The sequence below is a fragment of the Podarcis erhardii genome, assembly GCF_964252035.2.
Source record: "Podarcis erhardii genome assembly, chromosome: 14".
In the NCBI taxonomy this organism is placed as follows: Eukaryota; Metazoa; Chordata; class Lepidosauria; order Squamata; family Lacertidae; genus Podarcis; species Podarcis erhardii.
In genome coordinates, this window is record NC_138503.1 from 2111582 (window position 1) to 2134157 (window position 22576).

The 22576-nt window shown below is 43.8% G+C and overlaps 1 protein-coding gene across 3 annotated transcripts in view; it reads right to left on the bottom strand.

Moving 5' to 3' along the window:
- The window catches only part of THSD4 (thrombospondin type 1 domain containing 4), a 449507-nt gene that overhangs the window by 106905 nt on the left and 320026 nt on the right, over positions 1 to 22576 (bottom strand). The window lies entirely within an intron of this gene.

The following is a 22576-nucleotide window of genomic DNA, read 5'->3' on the forward strand; positions in this document are numbered from 1 at the left end:
GCTGTAGTTTGTTAAGGGTGCTGGGAGTTGTCATGAGACCCTTATTCCCCTCACAGAGGTACAATTACCAGAAAGGTTTAGCAGTCAATCCCTTTTCATGGGGAACGTTTTGAATTCTAGCTCTGTGAGGGGACTAGAGGTCTCCTGACAACTCTCAGCATCTTTAACAAACTCTTTGTTGGCTCGAGAGGCAGTGGAAGTGTGTTCCTTTGGGGTAATGCCAAACTGTGGGAGAGGTACAGCACCTGCTGTGGCTGTAGAAACCTTAACAAACTTTGAATCTCAGAATTCTTTGGGGGAAGCCATTGCTCTTTAAAGTGATATCACAGCACTTTAAATGTATCATGTGAATATGGCCAGAGTCTGCAGTACAGGTGAACTAATCAATCTATTCACTGTCACTTTTGAATGTGTTCACTCCAAAGTCTGTTCCATTTCCGCATTAATCTATTTTTTAAAAAAGTGTCTTTCTATAGCAATATTTGCATGAAAATATGTATCTATGAGCGTATTTTCTCACGAAATACACATTCCTAGATGTATTGTCTTCCCAAATGTACATTTTTAAAAAATGCATTTCTTTGCCAAGAACTGTCCTGGAACACTCAGGAAGCATGACTCCAGTGCAGAATGCAGTTCTGATCTGTACATGAGTCCAGGTGGGTGTGGGTCACTTCAGTTCACAGCAGAATTTGCAAAGATCACAATTCTCAAGCATCCCTTTTTTGAAAATCTTATCAGATGATGTAAGAGGTGTCCTTGGTGGATCAGACCAGTCCTCCTTGTCTAGCATGCTTTACAGGAATCTAGCAAGCAGGGATGGAAGGACAAATCTGTCAGGTTTTGATACCTTCTGCTATCTAGCCTTAAGTTTAGTTCACCACATTGGTTTGTGATTTATTTATTTTTTACAAGTTGTCATGGAAATCTGCTGACATTTTAGTGTGCATTTCTTCTAATATACTAGGAATGTTCACTGGCTCTGTACGGGGACCAAATAGTGAAGAGAATTGGGGTGGTCACCTCCCAAGTAGAAGTCCGGTGTCAGTAATCCCACAGGTCAGACTGTGGCCCACAGAAAGCTTCTCCCTGACTCGAACAAAGCAACACATGCAAAACTGAAGAAGAATCCCTCAAGACACATCTTCTGCATTTGTGGCTTTGAAGCACAGAATGTTTGTGATTCCCAACAAATTTCGACTAGAATCAAAGGTGATAACATTATCGGCAGAGCATGCTTTGCATGTTTGGGTGTCATTTCCAATGCTGAGTTTTCAGCAGAAGTTTAGGAGAAATAAACTGGGCAGTTTAAATGTGTCCCCACAATTCCCACCCACCTCCAGTACAAGATAGGTGGGAAATCTTACCATTGCCAATAAACTAGCTCCAACCTGATTTACATTAGAGTTCTGTTGATTCAAGTGTTCTCTTTTATGAAGAAAATGCTTGGCTGCCTTTCAAGGCAAATGGAGGGGGAGGACCTCCTTCAAGCAGTAAAACATTTTAAAGGACAGATGTCGAATCTTGTAATGGCAGATAACATTACAAGAATATATCTGTGTAATAAACACTATACGTATTGTGGAGTTCTGAAACAGCTACTATTACTCTCTGCAGTAAATGTTAAGGTGGCAAAATGTAAAGAATGGCTCATTCGATGGGAAATCTACAGGCTGTTACACCCTAGGGGATGGGGATTTGTGGTCTTCCAGATGTTGTTGGTCTCTGAAATTTTGCCTAGCCAGCATGGTCATTGTTCAGGGAAGATGGGAGTTGTAGAGCCTGTAGGGTCATGGGCTCCCTATCCATGCTATACCTACTTTATCCCAAACATCTCTGTTCTCTACTACAAATCCTTCAGAGCCACCCAAACCCCTTTGAGATTCCACAAGACGGTTGCAAAGGCATGAAAGAGGTGAGGGGAAATATGTCCTGGTAAGTCTAAAAGCATCCACTAAAACCACACTGTGGCTGCACTGCTGTGTGAACTGAATCTAAGAAATTTCACAACCACTTTTCAAAATCCTCATTGTATGTTAACTCAGATATAACCTCCTTGGGGTTCATAATGCTAACCTCTTCTTCTCAGGGACTGGAATATTAACGTCTACATAAAATCTGAGCTAGGGAAGAATTCCTGGTTTACTCCCACCCCTTCCTTTTAAGTCCTTTTACTCAAGTGAGTTAGTGGCAACTGCACTCTGGCCATGGGGAGAGGGAACCCGTGAAACAGAGCCCAAGGCTCCATTGGCCCTTGGAAAACATAATTCTTCAACAGCAACTGACACAGCAATAGTACTGCAGGTACTATGAGGGAAGGAATAGAGTCAGGGTTTCATGGGCATGAGGGTAACAAGGCACAGGGCCTGGCACAGAAATAAGTCAAAACACACTTGTGGGATAAGTGGGGAGAGATGTTTAGGGGCTTTACGCATCCCAATTTCCACACACATCATTTTTTATTTCATTAGGGATAGTAACAGGTGAACTTGGTGAAAAGATTAGGAAATAATTCATGGAAAAATTCCCATTGTTTCAATTTACTATAAGCTGGTATTGTATAACCTGCAATTGCTTTGAAATACAAGTTGCAGTGGATTTTATGCCCTTATAATGTGACCCCAAATGCCACTCAGAAAATGAATGATCCACATTCTCTGGGCACTTATGAAAACCGCTGTCTCATGCAGCAATATGCTGCCTTTGCTCTGAGTGCAGGACGTCACAGCTTAAAAGCTTGGAATCCAATCAGGCCTATCCATCTTCCTATCAAGAGTGAAACCACAATATTCTGGGAACTTGAGCCTGTAGAAGACCCCACAGCATGCTTTATAGCAAATGCTCCTAATCCATTTCTGTTCTGCTGGCTAATGTTTCCTCCACCTTTCATGCCAAGGCTTCCTTCAAACATAACCTGAAAGATAAATAATATCTCCATGAGTCAAATGAGGGCAAGGATGAGAGAGTCTGGACAAGTGGGAAGGATGAGAGCAAAAGAACAAGGGTTCATGGAGAAAGAGGAAAAGGAGATGGATGGTTAGCCAAAGCGGGTCAATAGTGAAGAGCAACAGCAGTTTGTATAAGACCAGCTGTGCCAAAGAAGGCCTTGATTCCTTTGAGTTGTAGTAAGGCAGCTTCCAGGGGGAAGGTGGTCTTTAGCAGTGGAACACTGCACATGGCTAGGATAATGCCTCACTAAGAAGATACCATAAGAGCATAAGAGTTTTGATGGATCAGGCCAAAGACCCATCTAATCCATCATCTAGAGTCTCTAAGACCAGGATAAAAGTGATAATCTAAAAAAGGGATAAAAACTTGTGACCCTCCAAATGTTGCTGGTGACAAGTCCCACCATCCTTGGATGCAATGGGATCCAAGACCCATTGACCAGGCTGGGGCAGGCCTGATGGGTGTGCGAGTCCAAAACACAGGTTCCCTATCCCCCAAGATGCAAAGAAGCAAACCATTAGTGCACAGTACCAGAGTCAACAATTGATTGGAACACAGAAATATCACCGTCCTGGTTGCTTTCTTTCTTACCTCCTGGTATATCAAAGCCCCTAGATCTCTTTTACACCTACTGCTGTCAAGCCAGGCATCAGCATATTTCTGCACCTATATTTCTGCACCTGATCCTCCCTGCCTAAACGTAGAACTAGAGATTTATCTGCATTGAAACTGATTTTGGCCCAGTTCCTCCTGCAGTTACTGTAAGATCATCTTGAAGCCTGATTCTGTCTTCTAAGTGTTTGGTTCCCCTGTAATAAGTATCAACAACACTTTGAAAGGTTTTAACAAACAGTTTGACGGGGACCTTCTGGAGATGTTTCAAGTGTACAACTGCTGGCCATGGGATGCATCAATGGAGGAGATAACCCCATTCTTGTACTTTTTCAGGTCCATCTCATTAGGTCATGATTGCTTGCCAGATGAAATGATTTGCTCAACTGGAATCTATCTGCATGGCCTCTTGCCTTTGCATTTCATAACTCCTTAATAAATAACTCATGTAAAAGGAGTCTGAAGGTCCAAGTTCTGCCCACACTAATGCATACAAGCACGGGGGGGGGGGGGGGGAGAGAGAAATCCTGAGTCATTTCCTCTTTTCAGCTCTGCCAGGTGCCTGTAATAACTTAGCAAAACAAAAAGCAGCAAATTAAGGTCTATTTTCTCTTGCACAGTGCTGGACAAAACCAGCAACCACAACTGAGTTTTCAATTTATAGCAGGGGGCTATACATTTCTCTAGGCAAGGGATCACCCCCCCCCTTCTTCCTCACTTAAGAAAAACAGCCAAAAGATGTAAGAAAACAGCCAGAGAAATATATTCATGACTGGCATGGGAAAATCTGGACTATGTTTTATATATAAGAATAACTATTAATCTCCCACTTGAGGACCAAGAAGGGAAAAAAACAGGGAGAGTTTCTTTCTGGAGTAATTTAATAAGTTTGTACCAAGTGTTCAGTTCTTGGCAAGGGGTGTGTTCGTGTGTGTGTGTGTGTGTGTGTGTGTGTGACAGAGGCCCTGGCACATGCCTCCAAACCAAACATAGAAATACAGGTACAGAGGTGTAAATTTACATCCTTCAACTGACTTAGAATCAGAGTTAGAAGGGACCCCAAGAGTTATCTGGTCCAACCCCCTGCAATGCAGGAACCTCAACTAGATCATCCATGACAGATGGCTACCTAATCTCTGCTTGGAAAGCTCCAAGGAAGGACTTGCTTTATATTTTTATTTATATAGCATCGCCAGTGCACATGGCACTTGATGGAGTTACATACATAGGCAAACAGATATCAGGTCCCTGGACAGGAGAACCTACAGTCTGAATTATGAGGGTGAAACGCATGGAGGGAAGAGCGGAAATAGAGAGAAGCCTACTATGTGTTCCAGTTGCCCATATTGACCAGTGCTTTTAAAGCAATCACTGCCCCTAAGTTGCCTTTTAGGGAGATTCAATGAAATTCTTTTGCAAAATTTTGCACCTGTGTTGATATGTGCACAATACCAGATGAATACTTTCCTTCTCTTGCATCTCTTCCCACCCCAATAACTGTCTTTCTAGATAGCAAGTGTCCTTCAGTCCATTTGAGTTTCAGGCCATAGCGCTGTGGTGGACCATGTCATTTGCATGCAGAAGGTCCCAGGTTCAATTCTTGGTGTTTCCAGGTAAGATAGGAAAACAGTTGCTGCCAGTCAGTGTAGGCAGTACAGAGTTAGATGGAGCACTGGGTCTGAGTCAATAGAAGGCAGCTTCCTATGTTCATAGAATCATAGAATCATAGAGTTGGAAGAGACCACAAGGGCCATCGAGTCCAACCCCCTGCCAAGCAGGAAACACCATCAGAGCACTCCTGACATATGGTTGTCAAGCCTCTGCTTAAAGACCTCCAAAGAAGGAGACTCCACCACACTCCTTGGCAAAAAATTCCACTGTCGAACAGCTCTTACTGTCAGGAAGTTCTTCCTAATGTTTAGATGTAATCTTCTTTCTTGTAGTTTGGAGCCATTGCTCCGTGTCCGCTTCTCTGGAGCAGCAGAAAACAACCTTTCTCCCTCCTCTATGTGACATCCTTTTATATATTTGAACATGGCTATCATATCACCCCTTAACCTCCTCTTCTCCAGGCTAAACATGCCCAGCTCCCTTAGCCGTTCCTCATAAGGCATCGTTTTCAGGCCTTTGACCATTTTGGTTGCCCTCCTCTGGACACGGTCCAGTTTGTCAGTGTCCTTCTTGAACTGTGGTGCCCAGAACTGGACACAGTACTCCAGGTGAGGTCTGACCAGAGCAGAATACAGTGGCACTATTACTTCCCTTGATCTAGATGCTATACTCCTATTGATGCAGTCCAGAATTGCATTGGCTTTTTTAGCTGCCGCCTCACACTGTTGGCTCATGTCAAGTTTGTGGTCAACCAAGACTCCTAGATCCTTTTCACATGTACTGCTCTCAAGCCAGGTGTCACCCATCTTGTATTTGTGCCTCTCATTTTTTTTGCCCAAGTGCAATACTTTACATTTCTCCTTGTTAAAATTCATCTTGTTTGTTTTGGCCCAGTTCTCTAATCTGTCAAGGTCATTTTGAAGTGTGATCCTGTCCTCTGGGGTGTTAGCCACCCCTTCCAGTTTGGTGTCATCTGCAAATTTGATCAGGATGCCCTTGAGTCCATCATCCAAGTTGTTGATAAAGATGTTGAATAAGACCGGGCCCAAGACAGAACCCTGTGGCATCCCACTAGTCACTCTTCTCCAGGATGAAGAGGAACCATTGATGAGCACCCTTTGGGTTCGGTCAGTCAGCCAGTTACAAATCCACTGAGTGGTAGCATAGTCAAGACCGCATTTTACCAGCTTCTTTACAAGAATATCATGGGGCACCTTGTCAAATGCCTTGCTGAAACCAAGGTAGGCTACATCCACTGCATTCCCTTCATCTACCAGGCTTGTAATTCTGTCAAAAAATGAGATCAGGTTAGTCTGACATGACTTATTTTTCAGAAATCCATGTTGACTGTTGGTGATCACAGCATTCCTTTCTAGGTGCTCACAGACTGTTTGCTTAATGATCTGCTCCAGAATCTTCCCTGGTATTGATGTCAGACTGACCGGGCGGTAATTATTTGGGTCCTCTCTTTTCCCCTTTTTGAAAATAGGGACAACATTTGCCCTCCTCCAGTCTGCCGGGACTTCGCCTGTTCTCCAGGAATTCTCAAAGATGAGTGCCAGTGGTTCTGAGATCACATCTGCCAGTTCTTTTAATACTCTTGGATGCAGTTCATCTGGCCCTGGAGACTTGAATACATCTAAACTAGCCAAGTATTCTTGTACTATCTCCTTAGTTATTCTGGGCTGTGTTTCCTCTGCTGAATCATTTGCTCCAAATTCTTCAGGTCGGGCATTGTTTTCTTTATCGGAGAAGACTGAGGCAAAGAAGGCATTGAGGAGTTCAGCCCTTTCTGTGTCCCCTGTTTGCATTTCACCATCTTCTCCTCTGAGTGACCCCACTGTTTCTTTGTTCTTCCTTTTGCTACGAACATACCCATAAAAGCCTTTTTTGTTGCTTTTAACCTCTCTAGCAAGCCTGAGTTCATTCTGTGCTGGCTATTTGTTTGAATTCCTCTTTGGTGGTTTCCCCCCTTTTCCATTTTTTGTACACATCCTTTTTTAATCTTAATTATGTTAAAAGTTCTTTAGATAGCCACCCTGGCTTCTTTAGGCACCTTCCATGTTTCCGTCTCATTGGTATTGCCTGAAGTTGTGCTTTTACTATCTCCCTCTTAACAAACTCCCAGCCTTCATGAACTCCCCTTCCTTTTATATTACTGTCCATGGGTTCTCACCCAGCACTTCCCTAAGTTTTATGAAGTCGGCTTTCTTAAAGTCAAGAAATTGAGTCCTAGTATGCTTGGCTGCTCCTTTCCACTGTATAGTAAACTTCAGAAGAGCATGATCACTCGCGCCTAATGATCCTTCCACTTCTACCCACTAACCAGGTCATCAACATTGGTTAGGACCAGATCTAAAATGGCTGTTCCTCTTGTTGCTTCTCCCACTTTCTGGACAATAAAGTTGTCTGCAAGGCCAGTGAGGAATCTGTTTAACCTTATACTCTTGGCTGAGTTTGACATCCAGCAAATATCCGGGTAATTGAAGTCCCCCATTACTACTATCTCCCTTCCTTTTGCATGCTTGGCCATCTGTTCCAGGAAGGCATCATCTATGTCCTCCGTTTGGCTTGGGGATCTATAGTAAACTCCCACAATGAGGTCCCTGTTATTCTTCTCTCCCTTAATTTTGACCCAAATGCTCTCACTTTGGCTTTGAGGTTCTAAATCTTGGATCTCTTCACAGGTATACACATCCCTGACATACAACGCCGCTCCTCCTCCTTTCTTGTCTGGTCTGTTTCTCTGAAATAGACTGTATCCCTCCATTATTACATTCCAGTCATGGGACTTATCCCACCAGGTTTCAGTGATGCCTATTATGTCATATTTACCGTATTTTGCCCCCCATAGGACGCACCGGCCCATAGGACGCACCTAGTTTTTTTTTGGGGGGGGGGGGAAATAAAGAAAAAAAATTATTTCCCCCCAAGGTGCAGGGCTGGAAGAACCAGGTCGGGGAACAGCAGGAAGGCGCGCTCCACCTCCCCGCTGTCCCCCGACCTTGTGGGGCCGGCAATGGGGAGAAGTGCACTGAGCCCAGGACTGGAGGCAGCTCTGCGCAGCCATCAGGAGCCGGGCGGGACTTCACGCCCCGCTCCCGATGGCCGCGCAGAGCCGCGCTGAGCCCGGGACTGCAGGCAGCTCTGCGCAGCCATCGGGAGCCGGGTGGGACTTCGCGCCCCGCTCCCGATGGCCGCGCAGAGCCGCGCTGAGCCCGGGACTGCAGGCAGTTCTGCGCAGCCATCGGGAGCCGGGCGGGACTTCGCGCCCAGCTCCCGGTGGCCGCTCAGAGCTGCGATGAGCCCGAGACTGCAGGCAGCTCTGCGCAACCCTCGAAGCCAGTCTCCCGAGGGTTGCGCAGAGCTTCCTGAAGCCTGGACAGCGAGAGGGCTCGGTGCACACCGACCCCTCTCGCTCTCCAGGCTTCAGCAGAAGCCTGCATTCGCCCCATAGGACGCACACACATTTCCCCTTCATTTTTGGAGGGGGAAATGTGCGTCCTATAGGGCGAAAAATACGGTAGTTTGCTGTACCAAGAGCTCAAGCTCATCTTGTTTATTTCCCATGCTTTGCGCATTAGTGTACAGACATTGAAGTCCATTAATCATTCCCCCATGTCTCTTATTTAAGGATTTTTTCCTCCCACCTCCCACCTCCCACCACTGCGTGCTGTTTGCTCCATTTGGTCTATGACATTTGGATGATCATCTTCATCAATTGATAGACTCCTACCTTCAGGAGCACTGTCTCCCTCCCCCACATTAGTCAGTTTAAAGCCCTCCTGATGAGGTTTCTGAGATTTTTGGCAAAAACATTCCTCCCAACCATTGTGAGGTGCAGCCCATTGCTTGCCAGAAGTCCATCTTCAAGAAACTGCAGTCCGTGATCTAAGAATCCAAACCGTTCCTGTTTACACCATTTGTGAAGCCAGCTGTTCACTTCCACTATTTTTCTCTCTCTCCCTGGGCCACGTCGTTCAACTGGGAGGACAGATGAGATGACAATTTGTGCATTTAATTGCTTCAATTTCCTGCCCAGAGCCTCATAGTCTCTTTTGATCTTCTGGAGGCTATTGCTTGCAGTGTCATTGGTTCCCACATGAACCAAGAGGAAGGGGTATTTGTCAGTGGGTTTTATGATTCCTTGCAGTCGTTCAGTTACATCTTGGATCTTAGCCCCGGGGAGACAGCACACTTCCCGAGACATCTTGTCAGGCCCACAGATCACTGCTTCTGTTCCCCTCAGTAGGGAATCCCCTATCACCACTACACGCCTCCTCTTAGGTCTGGTCGGGGTTCTTCCGTGAGCTGTTCGTTCCAAGGTCGCCTGCACATTCCCTGAGGACTGACTTTGCTGCTCGTCTTCATATACCTGATCGACTGTAATGAGGGAGAGATCCTCAAATGGAGTCTGCTCTTCGTCTTCCATGCTAGGGGAAGTGCCTACTAGTAACCCCTTTCTTTCCTCCTTCTGCCCACCTCTGGCATAAACATTATCCTCCCTTAGAGATGCTGGAAAACAGACACCCCCAGCACTGGGTTGCTATGGAACATCATATGGGGGGGGGCTGACCCTGACCTCTGAAATATTATGGATGAAAACCTTCCTCTAGAGAAGAAGGTCCTGCGGCCACAAACATCCACTTGCCTGAAATACTCTAACACCGCTGGAACCTTCTAGGGCCACAGCAGGGGGGAAAGTCCTCATATAGTCATCATTTCTCACCACTAAAGTGTCACAAAGTGAGGAATGATCTATACTAAATACTTTTGTGGTGAGCAGGGAGAGAAGAGTTATGTTCTCCACTGACAGTTTGGGCTGCCTGTCCCAACACCAGCTGTTGACCTTGCTCAGAGCCCCAGAAGGGGCATCAGGAAGAGAAGGTCCCCACCCAGCAAGAAGCAGTGAGGCTGCAATCCTGCCTAGGCTGCCCTGTGAGCATCTGGACTCTGTGGGGCTGACCTCTCAGCAGACAAGCAGACGGTTGTGCCATGACAGATGTCATATTTAACCTGACCTTTGGACGGTTATTTTGTTTTGTAGAGCCCATCTTCTTTTAGCTGAATTTATATTTTTATGTGTTATTTGGAATGTTGTGGTTGTTTCTTTTTATGTGCTTTACAACTTCAATGGTTTTGTTTTTAGAGTGGTATATTCTGTTGTTGTAACCCTGGGACCTTATGGGGAAGGGAGGCTAAGAAATCAGATCAATAAATACTTCTCTTTTGTTTCCCCACATCCCGGTGTGGGTAGGAGAGAGTGAAGTAACTTGAGGCTGAAATATTTTGTGCACACGTTTTGCAGCCTAGGCAGCCCTGGCCGGGGGGCATGTTTACTATCAGCTCCTGACAGGACCACCATTGGCCTGAGAGAGATGTTGGGGCAGCTCCTCCCCAACCTTCCTCTGGGGCTGCTGGAGACCCGTGTTCCTGAAAGGGATCGCAGGCCAGGAGGAGCACACAGACTATCCTCTCCTATTGGAAGGTAAGAACACAAGGCGAGCTTGCTGGGTCAGGCCAAAGGGGGCCCATCTAATCCAGCATCCTTTTCTCACAGTGGCTACCCAGATGCCCCAATGGGAAACCCAGAAGCCGAACCCAAGCATAAAAGCGCTCTCCATTCCTGGGGTTCCAGCAACTGGAATTCAGAAGCATTACTTCTGAACTGTGGCAGCAGAGCATAGCCATTGTGGTAGCCCTCTCCTCCTCCATGAATTTGTCTATTCCTCTTCTAAAGCCACCTAGGGGTGGGGCAGTGGGGAGGTTGGCATGATGCAAACTCTCCTCACTCTCTCCTCCCCTCCTTTCCCCTCCAGCATAGCTAGTAATAATGTCGGTCAGAAGAACACCAGAATGTTTCACACATCTATAGCCCAATTTGTTCATACCTGGGCCAACCCAAATGACACCCATCTCAACCAGCATGGAGACTGAGGTAAGGCAGGAAGTGACCAGATAGAAAGTCTTCTCAGTGGTGGCACCTCATTTGTGGAATTCCCTACACAGGGGCAGGCAAAGGCATTTTTTTTAATCATTCCAAGAGTTTAATATATATTTAAGATATATCTTATTTAAGATAATGTAACAAAATGCTTTCAGGATCTTCAGGCAGGCCTGTATAAGGAAGCTTTTTAAGGGTTAAGGTTTTGCTGTATTTTTATAGATGCTGGAAGCCACACAGAGTGGTTGGGGCAACCCAGTCAGGTGGGCAGGGTCCTATTTATTTATTTATTTATTTATTTGTGATATTTTTATTTGTGCATTTAACCTTGTTTCTGTAAACTGCCCTGAAATCTCCTCTGAAAAGTGGAATATGAAACATTTGGGTAAATTTATTTACCTGAACACAAATAATTGTGCAAACCTCCTGTTGCAAATCTGTGCAATACAGAAGAGCAACCACACTAATTCTCCAGCACATGAGTGAAAAGATATGTGAATGGACTCCAGTTGATTTGTGGTAATTCATGAGATGGTAAAAAGAATCTGACGAGCTTCCTGTTTCCAGCGGTGGGAAATGGCTGACTACCACATGACTGGACCCCAGACGTGTCAGTAATTCAGGGCTGATATGGGGATAATTAGCCCTGAGAACCTCCCCAGGGTGGGGGAGGACTGTCTCGCAGACCCGCAGATTGTCCAAGATTGCTGACCTGCATCAAGGTGCAGGTGGCAGGACACTGGGTCAAAGAGCACGGGATGGCTGGCACTCTCCGATGCCATTCTCATAGCCAGTAACATCTGCTTGGGAAAATGAATAGATTTGGACAATAAACAGACATGGACTGGATCGAAGAAGCTTGAGGAAAAACCTGCAGAAGTGTACAGTCCCTGGGGGTTGAGCTCGGACTTCATGGAGTTTGGATAATGGAGGTGTTTGGCATGTCCCCCCCCCACTTAATATCTACAATCAGGACCCAGATCTGGGTCACGATAAAATAAAAGCACATAGAGGATTCACTAATCATTTGGTGAGAAAGGCCCTATTCGAAGTCTGGGAAAGAAATAAAACAATAGTAACAGCCAAAGCTCCCTGGTGGCTATCACCTATAGAGTCATCAGCCTTGCATAGAAGCTATATGAAAGATAGCTGGCTAACATATAGGGAACTCGTAGAAGAGATAAAAGATTGCCCAACAGTAAAGAAATTTGAAGAATTAAAAGAGAGGGGGGTGAATTGGTTAGAATATTTTCAATTAAAAACAATATTTGAGAAGGGTAGTAAGCTTAAGGGGTTTGATAAAAAAAATCTTGGCATGGGAAAAAGAAATTTTATATAACAACCAACAGTCTCTCTCAAAAATATATAAACTGTTACAAAATGGGAAAGTAGAAAAGGAGGAAAAAGGAGACGCTATTAAAAATTGGGAACAAGATCTGGGCCACCCAATTGAATATAATGAATGGGAAAGACTATGGACAAAAAATATAAATTTTACAGCATGTTACCTAATAAGAGAGAACTATATAAAAATGTATCACAGGTGGTACCTGGCACCAGAAAGGCTTGCAAAAATGAATAAAACATATAATAATAAGTGCTGGAAATGCAAGATACAAAAAGGAACCTTCTACCATATGTGGTGGACATGCCCCGAAATTGGGAAATTTTGGAGCATGATCCACGAAGAAATTAAGGAAATATTAAGAATATCATATAGTAAAAAGCCAGAGGCATTCCTTTTAGGAATTTTAAATGACGATATTCCAAAAGACAAAACTATTTTTTTCTTATACGCAACGTCTGCAGCAAGAATCCTGGTGGCTAAGTACTGGAAAGGGAATCAGTTACCCACTAGGGGAGAGTGGCTATGTAAGCTCTCAGAATACTTAGAATTAGCCAAATTGACAGATATAATAAGACAAAAACCAAAAAGTGAAGTAAAAAAAAGAATGGGAGTGCCTAAATGAATACCTCAAAAGCCAAGGTTCGAGGGCAGAAATCTGGCTGAGTCTGGAATAACCTTGTGAAGTGAAAGGACATGAAAGAAGGATTTATATCTAGATGTTAGGATAGAGAGGATAAAGAAAACAGGAAAACAGGAAGACAGAATGAGAGATAAAGGAGGTGCTGTGGGATTGGTGGAAGTCAATGTCTTTTAGTGTTTGTAATATTAACTTGTAAGATATGGATTTGTGTTTTTTGTTTTTTGTTTTTTGTGTTTGTTTTTTGTCTTTTTTAGTTTTCGAATGTTGATTTTTGTGTGTTGTGTATTGTTATCTTTTGATATCTTTCGTGTTGTTGTGCGGAAATACTAATAAAATAAATTAATTTTTTTTAAAAAAAAATCTACAATCGGTTTTCAGTGCCAAGCATCATTAAAACTTTAATAATAATAATAATAATAATAATAATAATAATAAAGAGTACAGGTGGGCTTCTATTTATAAATAGGCATTTAATCGCACAGCTTTACTTAAGACTTGAAAGATTTGATAAAGATGGGACAGGAGGCAAGATGACGCTCACTAATGACGCAGCAAGGAAAAATATATTCCTCCCTTTCTTTGAGGGCAGCAGGCGTTATGTGTTGGCTGATTTTGCAATGATAACAACTTGGAACAATATACAGTGCAGCTGTTTGCAGAAGTTTTTATATTAATTATGAGTGCAAGAGAAGGCTAAGTGGTGTCTAGCAGCCCCCCCTCTAGGGCCCGGAGGGAGGGGGTGCGGTCTCCAAAAGCCAATCGATCACCAAATGACTGATATTTGTGGAACACAGTTTAATATTGCAAACAGTTTTGCCTAACAATTTCATTTGGAAGGTACTGGTTCAATAAAGCTCAAAAGGAAGGTTTGGACAATTAATGAGCTGCTGAGCCATTAAACTGCAGATAACAGACTTGAACAACACCCCGGATTGGAACGGAGTCAGAGGAAGAGCTGATAAAAAGACAGTTGGAAAAATATATATTAACAAAGCTGTATTAGACGGATGTATATGATGTTTGACATGACTGAGAATTGTGGACTCAGGGACAAAGAATTATGAAGCATCAAAATCGAGATGTGGATAATATGGAAACAACGAGGAGAAGCAGGACTAAGATGTGGAGATATGCTTCAGAGATCCAGACCATGGGGAGCTCTGAAAAATTAATAATTATAATTTGGACCATAATTTGGTCTTTTTTATTTTAGTTTATTTTTTATTTTTTAATTGGAGTATTATGATTGGATATATTAATTGGAAAATCAATAAAAATGATTTTTTAAAAAAGAAGAAGAATCTGACTGCTGGATCTGGCCAAAGGGAGCCCCTCTAGTCCAGCAACCTTTGACCAGAGTAGCCAACCAGATGCTTATGGGAAACCTAGAAACAAGGGCATGAACAAAATATCACCTCTCTCACTTATGATGCTCACTAACTGCTTTTCTGAGGAATATTTCTTCTGATACTCCAGGAGGTAAACAGATATATTGACTAGTTGTCCTAGACTCCTTCATACATGCAGGTGAAGCCCTGATGCTGCAGTTGTTCAGCGTATGGCTACCTAATCACTCCCTGATAAATGCAAAGCACTTCATTTTAAGAGTATATCTCTGCTCTCCCCATCTCTTTAAGGAGAATTTGACACTCTCTATGATAATCTCCATTGAGCCATGAGCCATAAATAGTTCTAAGGGCTCGATCCAAACCCACTGAAGTTTGCTGAAGACTTGCCAATGGGCTTTGGAAAAGGCCCATAGCCAGTGCTGCTTTTCATGTGTTTCATATTATCCTAAAGTTTCAAGGCTTTCAAAATACCAAAAGAGAGTCAGTACTATTCCACCAAAGAAATACAGGAAAAAACCCTGTTTCAAGAGAGAAAGAGAAAAACTTGAGTTACTCATTTTAACTCCTTCCTGTGTCCTCTCCCTCTCTCCGCTCCCCCCCTCCTGTCATGCAGAATGGATCAATTCTGCTTGGGATCATGTGTCAAGATTTAACACAGAGGGGGAAGCACAATTCTTCTTCAAACTGAAATGCTGGGATTCAGGGCTGAAAGGAATCACAGAATCATAGCACTGTAGAGTTGGAAGGGAACCCAAGGGTCATCTAGTCCAACCCCCTGCAATGTAGGAATCACAAATAAAGCATCCCTGGCAGATGGACACCCGACATCTGCTTAAAAACCTCCAAGGGAGGAGAGTCCACAACCTCCTGAGGGAGTCTGTTCCCCTGTAGAACAATGTTTACTGTCAGAAAGTTCTTCCTGGTGTTTAGTCAGAATGTCCTTTCTTGTAACTTGAAGCCTACTCTCTGGAGCAGGAGAAAACCAGTTTGCTCCATCTTCCATACAGCAGCTTTTGAGATATTTGAAGATGGCTAGCATGTCTCCTCTCAGATGAAGATGCCCCCAGAGACCTCCCAAGTCACTGAAAACTTAATGCAGAACTGTTCTGTTTCGGTAAACTAATACAAAACATGTAAGACAACATCTGGATTTTCAGAAGAGCACTAAAAGCCTGATTCCATGAGCAGTTAGATGTAGCAAAGCCTGTTGAAATTGAAATCCAATGGCTTTGAGGAGAAGCCTAACTCAGCTGGAAGAAAGCCTGCTGCTACGGAAGCCCCTGCTCTGAAGTTGGTCAGTCTGAAAGTGATCTCATGAGTGCCCGGCAGAGGGTCTTGTTTAGCTGTGACAAAGGCAACAGGATGAGGACTCCAGTTTAGAAGGGGGGGGGGTCCCTGCAAAGTGCAGGAAAAGAATGACGTGGGCAAGCCTTGGCACAGCAACATCCCCTCTTGCAGCCCTGAGAGGGCAGCCTTTCATTTCACCTCCTTTAAACTATGCTGCACTTATTATTTTTATTGCCCATGTGGTTCCATCTATATTGTGTTACAACAGAGTTCTATGTTTTAATTCTGCAAGCTCTTCAGATATAAACCAGAATCAACTAGGAACTCTGGTGATTTGGGGTTTTGCTTGCTCATGCTATGGACTTAGACTGCTTCATTGTTTTATAGCCTCATGCTGCTTTATTTTGAATCTCTAAAACTACTTTCCAATCAATACAGCAGGCGCTGCCTCTCTTGTCTTTTGGGCACCTATTGAAGACCTTCATTTTTCATTCAATTTGAAACTGTTTAAGTATGCCATTGATTCTAATTTTTAAAAATCACATTATTGCTGCTTTTGATCGTTAAATTGCTTTGAGATGTTTTAAAGGAAGCACTTTATAAATGAAAGGGAAATAAAATAACTAAAAACAGTGTTGTCTGTTGACCACTTTGAGCACTTTCTACTGTTACTCTTAAATTGCAACATACAAATACTGGGAAAGTGGTGGAATTTATTAAAGGAAGGGAGCAAATTAATAAAGAAGTGGGGAAGTAAGAAAAGCAAAGAAGAAATGAGGTCAAGCAGAGGAGAATTGGAAGAAGATGCCTACAGCTATGAGGGCAAAGGCAACCAGGCAAAGGAATGAGAGTCTATGTAGGGAGCAGGCAGGCTCACCCCATAGCATACAACAGTAGAGGCTGCATTCCTTACTCCCTTTGTCATTGGGGCAACTCTCAGGCACAGTGAGTTACTGGCCGTTGCTATTCAGTGCACAGTTAAAACTATGGAACTTGCTCCCACAAGATATAGTGGGTCCCTTTGAAAGGGGATTCATGGAGAGCAAAGTGAACAAAATGGCTGCAGCTATGATGGAGATGGAGCCGCGAACTACACTGTCAGAGGCAGTATGCTGGGAATCATGAGCGAAGAGAGTGCAGTCACACTCACATTCTGTTCACAGGCTTCCCATAAGTATTGGGTTGGCCCCTGTGAGAACAGGATGCTGTACTTGATGGGCCTCAGGTGTGGTCCAGCAGGTTCTTCTTATGGTCTCATTCTGCAGTGCCATCCAGATTATGGCCACAGAGGGGTCAACTGGACGAACCAATTTGCGGAGTGGGAGCCAAGGGTCTGCCTGGCCTTCTATAATTGCTGCCTGAGTCTGGATTCCTCAGTATGAGGAACTTCCTAGATGGGGTAGATGCTTTGGAGACTTCTGTGCCTCACCTTGCATGCGCTACTACCTTTTAAAATGTGACCATCTGCCTGACTTTGACTACAACTCACAATGACTATATTACTGTGTTCCAAAGTAGCATGTGCATTAACTCTTGGTCAACCTTTCTTTCCCTTTGCCCCCATCTGCAGTTGCCTTTAGGGAAAATTCCCAAACAGTTTAAAAGGTCTTCATTTCACCAGCCAGTTCTAAGATAATTGACATGACACAGCTCAAAATCATCTCACAAATGATGTCACAACTTGTGAGTCTGAAATTTAGGATTGAAAACAAAACTGGACATTTCATTGATGTGCCTTGTCATAAGTAATTTATCAAATGGTAAGACTACACCGCAGAATACATGACAAGAGACAGCATTGATAGGATAATATCAGGGCTGGCCTGGGGGAGCAACTGGACCCAAATCCAGACTAGATTCTCGACACCCAGGGTCCCTAAGGTCAGCTGCTGGAGGCTGAAGACTTGGGTTGCAGCCTGAATTAGAGCATGCTGAAGCTGCTAGTTTCGGGGGCAAATTCGGACACGTAGGTCATCATGACAGTTCCCATACCACATTGGTGAGCAGCAGACATTGCCATGCCCCCAAGGAGAGTCAAAAAAATGTGATGCTATCACACAGCAGCACATAGCATAACTGCATTTTATTAAGATCAGCTCACAGTCACAAAAGAAGACCCAGGTAACTACCAACCGGTGAGCTTGATATTGATACCAGGAAAGTCATAGAACAGATAATTCAACAGTCGGTCTTTGAACACTTAGAAAAGGATGCTGTGATTACTGATGTCCAGCATGGGTTTCTCAAAAGCAAGTCATGCCAGACAAATCTCATTTCTTTTTTTCTTTTTTTCTTTTTTTTGAAGACAGCCCTGTTTAGGGAAGCTTTTAATGTTTGATGGATTACTGTATTTTAGTATTTTGTTGGAAGCTGCCCAGAATGTCTTGGGAAGCCCAGCCCGATTGGCGGGGTATAAATAATAAATTATTATTATTATTACTATTATTATTATTATTATTATTATTATTATTATTATTATTATTAAATTACAAGCTTGGTGGATCAGGGGAATGCTGTGGACATAGTGTATCTTGACTTCAGTAAGCCTTTTGACAAAGTCCTCCATGATATTCTTGTGGAGAAGCTTTATAAATAACTTGGCTGAAGGAACTGAGGGGATGCTCATCCAATCTGCAGATGACATCAAACTGTAGAAGGCAGAATTAGAACTCAAAATGACTTCAACAGATTGGAGAACTGGACCCAAGCTAACGAAATGAATTTCAATGGGAACAATGGGAACTTAGGCAGGAAGAACCAGCTGCAAAAATATAAGCTGTAATGATCTCTTGCAGGCAAGCAAGCCCCGATAAGAAGCAATGACTCTCCGGCAGTTTTATGTACATTTATTTACAACAAAACACATCCAGAGCATGGCTTCTCACCTGCTCGCATTGACGATAGTTGGCCAGTCTGAAATTTCGCTCCTCCCACAGCAGGAAGGACACCAAACTCCCACCTTTCCCCTCTTGCCCTTCTGTTGCCCTCTGATCTTATCCAGTCTCCTAGAATGGGGACTGAAAGGCTGGCCTTCCCCCTCCCCCCTTTCACTTGACACAGTCTCAGACTTCTGCTTATCTGCTGTTTGCCTAGCAACGCTCTAGCTGACTTCCAACTCTTCCTCTTCTTGAGAGCTAACAGTGTCTTCCTCTGGAAGGGGGGTCGAACTGCCCATCTTGAGTTTGTCAGTCAGCTCTCATCTGCAGAGTCAGTCCCTCTTTCACTTAGTTCAGTATCTGAATCTGACTCTTTCCTTGCGCTCTGGTGAGCCACATTCCTAACATAAGATGGGGGACACCTGGCTTACTAGTAGTACATGTGAAAAGGATCTAGGGATCTTGGTAGACCACAGGCTTAACATGAGTCAGCAGTGTGATGTAGCAGCAGAAAAAGCTACAGATATTAGAAGGCTGCATCAGCAGAAGTCTAGTGTCCAGATCAAATGAAGTAATAGTACCACTCTATTCTGCTTTGGTCAGACCACACCTGGAATCCTGTGTCCAGTTCTGGGCACCACAATTTAAGGAGGATGTTGACAAGCTGGAAAGTGCACAGAGCAAGGCGACCAAGAAGGCAACAACACTGCCAAAAATTTTGCAGAGCTGCTGCTAATGAAATCAAGAGTTGACAATCCTGGCCTAGATAGTCCGACTCAGCGTAAGGCAGCTGCCGACATTTCAGTCATTAGCCATAGTGTGTGAGTGGTGATGCAGCAATTTGCCTGTGTCATTCCTGACCATATCCAGGGATTAATGGTGAGGCTATAAGCAACAGGGGAAATTTGTGCTTGTGAAGTGCCATCCAAAGCAGAAGTCTTCAAAGCAAGAGCAGAAATCCCCTCAAATCTCTGTGGTCCCGTTATTCTTTGACATAAATCTCTCAGCAGCTTTTAATCATGTGTCATCTGCAACCACATCCAGCTGTTTCATAACCAAATAACCCACAGCAACCAGACATAAAACTCTCTTTTAAACAAACAGTTTCACTAAATTCCCCAGCTATGGTTGTGACACCCCCCCCCAAAAAAAAGGGACAGAGCGCTTGTGTGTGGTGGCAGCACAAGGGCAGGAGGAGGGAATTGCAGAAGCTTCATAGCTTCATGTATCCATTTCATGTAGGCAGGTTCCAAAACAACCAGACAAATATCAAGTTGCAGTTACCATAATGACATTTCTTCTACAATTTTCAATAATGATGAGGCAGGTGGGTTTCATATGCATCACAGTGGTGACTAACGGTAGTTATAACCATAGAGGTGCATTGCATGGATAAGGTGGCATACCATCAGTGGTAAGGCAAAACCACACAAGACATTGAACCACTTGCCACTGGCTGCCTATCTATCTCATGTGAGTGTTTCTATACAGCTGGAAGGTTTGATTTGCATCACTGGAAAGTGGGTGTACCGGATTAGCCCCATCCACTCAGAATTTTAGCTGTATGTAAGAAGTCTGCAAGTAACAGGCACACATAGGAAGATGAAAACCTTTGATAAATTATGTCTCCTTTCTTAGAATGTACAGATGTTATTCTTACTTGTCTTTTGTACTAAATCAATCTTCATTGGTAGGGTGCTGGAACGAACAAGTGGGCTGCAAGCCATTACTTAATTAAAGTTTAGAACTACTGTAGATATATTATAAGCTGTTCAAAATAATGCAAATAGACTGACTGAAAAAAGATTGCTGCAGAAAGACAGAAACAAAATATATTAATGCTGATGTACTACTTCCAGAATCCCTGCAACAGGGTGAGCTCCCATTGCTCGGTCTCTGCTCCTGCCAACCTAGCAGTTCAAAAGCACGTATGTCTTCCTGGAACAGATGGCCAAGCATGCAAAAGGAAGGGAGATAGTAGTAATGGGGGACTTCAATTACCCGGATATTTGCTGGATGTCAAACTCAGCCAAGAGCATAAGGTCAAACAGATTCCTCACTGGCCTTGCAGACAACTTCATTGTCCAGAAAGGGGGAGAAGCAACAAGAGGAACAGCCATTTTAGATCTGGTCCTAACCAATGTTGATGACCTGGTTAGTGGGGTAGAAGTGGAAGGATCATTAGGCGCGAGTGATCATGCTCTTCTGAAGTTTACTATACAGCGGAAAGAAGCAGCCAAGCATACTAGGACTCAATTTCTTGACTTTAAGAAAGCCGACTTCATAAAACTTAGGGAAGTGCTGGGTGAGATCCCATGGACAGTAATACTAAAAGGAAAGGGAGTTCATGATGGCTGGGAGTTTGTTAAGAGGGAGATAGTAAAAGCACAACTTCAGGCAATACCAATGAGACGGAAACATGGAAGGTGCCTAAAGAAGCCAGGGTGGCTATCTAAAGAACTTTTAACTGAGTTAAGATTAAAAAAGGATGTGTACAAAAAATGGAAAAGGGGGGAAACTACCAAAGAGGAATTCAAACAAATAGCCAGCACAGAATGAACTCAGGCTTGCTAGAGAGGTTAAAAGCAACAAAAAAGGCTTTTATGGGTATGTTCATAGCAAAAGGAAGAACAAAGAAACAGTGGGGTCACTCAGAGGAGAAGATGGTGAAATGCAAACAGGGGATACAGAAAGGGCTGAACTCCTCAATGCCTTCTTTGCCTCAGTCTTCTCCAATAAAGAAAACAATGCCCGACCTGAAGAATTTGGAGTAAATGATTCAGCAGAGGAAACACAGCCCAGAATAACTAAGGAGATAGTACAAGAATACTTGGCTAGTTTAGATGTATTCAAGTCTCCAGGGCCAGATGAACTGCATCCAAGAGTATTAAAAGAGCTGGCAGATGTGATCTCAGAACCACTGGCAGTCATCTTTGAGAATTCCTGGAGAACAGGCGAAGTCCCGGCAGACTGGAGGAGGGCAAATGTTGTCCCTATTTTCAAAAAGGGGAAAAGAGAGGACCCAAATAATTACCGCCCAGTCAGTCTGACATCAATACCAGGGAAGATTCTGGAGCAGATCATTAAGCAAACAGTCTGTGAGCACCTAGAAAGGAATGCTGTGATCACCAACAGTCAGCATGGATTTCTGAAAAATAAGTCATGTCAGACTAACCTGATCTCGTTTTTTGACAGAATTACAAGCCTGGTAGATGAAGGGAACGCAGTGGATGTAGCCTACCTTGATTTCAGCAAGGCATTTGATAAGGTGCCCCATGATATTCTTGTAAAGAAGCTGGTAAAATGCGGACTTGACTATGCTGTGTCCGCTTCTCTGGAGCAGCAGAAAACAACCTTTCTCCCTCCTCTATGTGACATCCTTTTTATATATTTGAACATGGCTATCATATCACCCCTTAACCTCCTCTTCTCCAGGCTAAACATGCCCAGCTCCCTTAGCCGTTCCTCATAAGGCATCGTTTCCAGGCCTTTGACCATTTTGGTTGCCCTCCTCTGGACACGTTCCAGTTTGTCAGTGTCCTTCTTGAACTGTGGTGCCCATTGTAAACTTGATGATGATGATAATGATAGTACCCCACCCATCTGACTGGTCTCCCCAGCCACTCTGGGTGGTTTATAACAGATACAGAAACATAACAAAACAACAAACATTAAAAACTTCACTAAACAGGGCTGCCTTCAGATGTCTTCTAAAGGTTTTATAGTTACTTATCTCCTTGACATCTGATGGGAGGGCGTTCTACAGGGCGGGTGCCACCACTGAAACGGCCCTCTGCTTGGTTCCCTTTAACCTCACTTCTCACAGTGAGGGAGCCACCAGAAGACACTTGCAGCTGGACATCAGTGTCCGGGCTGAATGATGGGGGTGAAGACACTCCTTCAGGCATGTTGGGCCCAGGCAGTTTAGAATGCAGCACACAGATCTACAGTGTAGCCCTC